We start from the raw sequence: 1,985 nt of genomic DNA on the forward strand, positions 1-1,985 counted from the left end.
TGGTGTTTTGTTTTTTTTTTTCTTCCATCACATGAGTCTCCTGGGGGCAGTGTGGACAGCATTACATACAGTGCACTCACATGAAGTTCAAAAGCAGAGCTCCAGCAAGACAGACTGCAAGTTCCTAATTTTAAAGTCTAATTTTAAAATTCAAGTTCTTAATTGTACTTTATGAATGTTTAAGAAAAAGAAATTAGTATTTTAAATTTCATACATTCAGGATACTTCAGAACCACCCATTTGGGTTCAGTTTGTACCTCGCCAGGTATTCTTCAACAGAGATCGTATTTCTACAGCCAATTGCTCTGTTTGTGATAAGAGGTTAGGGGAAGTCCTACTGTGATAATTCTCCATAAGCCCATGCCTGCTCTAGACATAACACACCAGAAGATGCACAGTTCTGTTCACATACACGTTCCACCTTCACAATGCCAGTGCTACACAAAACAGCAGGACCAAGAAAAAAAATCCAAGTCAGTCAACAGCCATTTAAGAGACTTAAAAGTATTTTTTCTAAACTTTTGAAGTTTGATAAAAGAGCTTCAAAAGTTATTTAAGAACTGTGATAAAATAGGATATGTGGACATCAATAAAAATTACTTTTCCAACTTGATGTATTAGTAAACATAAGCATAGGTCCTAACCATATGTTGAAAATCAGTCATGTCAACAGCTTGTCAGATCATGGCAAACTAAGGAAGAAAAAAATAAAACAACCCCTCACTGCCAGTGCCAGTGGTTTTATGATTCAGATCACAAACTATTGTGCAACAAATGAACATGACAAAGCCCACCTCAGTTAAATTTGTTAATATGATAAAAAAATAAAATATTAAACTGCTTGTAGTGCAACAGTCTATCAGCATATATAAGTATACCATGCTTTGTAAATGTACTGTTACATTATTTACAGTATCTACCAATGCTTTAAACTAGAGGTGAAAGAACAAAAATAGGTAGTGGAAAGTGTTTACATACAGGCATGAGTCTTACTATTGTCCACCGACTTATCAAGTGCACTTTGCAGACTTGTGTCACGCAAACATTCCTGCCGCACACCACACGGTACACCTTTCTGTCAGCAGTGGTCTGCTCTGTTTGTAGATAGTGGAGAGATGTGTTTGAAAACTGCATAGCCTTCAAGCTTTTCTGTTTCTTCAAACACCATTTACAAGGACAGCTGTAAAATACACAAGAACTCCATCAACTACCTACATCTGATCAAACCAAAAACTCAATTCCTGAAATAAGATCAATAAATATTCATACCAAAGCTGAACTACATTAATGCCCTTTTCCAGCAGTCTCTTGGCTGAAGGATGATATTTTATAGGAGGAAAACAAGGGAGGAAAGCAATTCAAGGATTCCCATCCATTATTTAAAATTCTGATCTTTAATTGAGAGCTAAGCACCCAAAATACAGAAATATGAGAATGCAGAATTGTATGCTGCCTTATTTAATGTTCTTAAAAGGTTCTTCTGGTGTGCACTGCTCAAACTGACAAATTAATACAGTAAAAATCATACAGTAACTATTCCTGCAGTACTTGTTTAGTTTGATACCACTGTCCTCGTATTAGAGAAATAAGGATTAATTATATCAAAATAATTAAATACATAGAGAGAAAGGACTGTCCTAAAAGCCACTTACATGCTGCACGGAGTTCAATAAAATCCATGAATACTGAGAGATGTCTTAAGGACAACTGTTTATAAAAAAGACTAAGCTGTTCTTAGGAATACGTTATGTGACCTCTATGTCTCTTCCGCTACCACTGCTAAAGTAAAAAATCTGTTATTTACTTCCTCTGAAGAATGTCTTTGGAAGACATTTAGACGACTGCACATCCCTTCCATAGGCTGCAACAACCCCAGAGGAGCTACTTCAGATGACAACAGCACTTAAGCTACTACTATTCCCTTGTTTACATTTCTGCTCATAGCATACAGGAATCAGAACAACTTCAAGTTGTTTTTAGGTGGG

General features: G+C 36.2%; 1 protein-coding gene across 1 annotated transcript in view; it reads right to left on the reverse strand.

Annotated features, from left to right (window-relative positions):
* Positions 1 to 766: 766 nt before the first annotated feature.
* The window catches only part of RAB4A (RAB4A, member RAS oncogene family), a 5,085-nt gene continuing 3,866 nt past the window's right edge, over positions 767 to 1,985 (reverse strand). Inside the window, exon 4 of the mRNA XM_010078364.1 lies at positions 767 to 1,180. The gene's annotated coding sequence lies outside the window, so the exon portion shown is untranslated. The remainder of the gene's footprint in view (positions 1,181 to 1,985) is intronic.

The sequence above is a fragment of the Pterocles gutturalis genome, unplaced genomic scaffold (assembly GCF_000699245.1).
Source record: "Pterocles gutturalis isolate BGI_N339 unplaced genomic scaffold, ASM69924v1 scaffold50038, whole genome shotgun sequence".
In the NCBI taxonomy this organism is placed as follows: Eukaryota; Metazoa; Chordata; class Aves; order Pterocliformes; family Pteroclidae; genus Pterocles; species Pterocles gutturalis.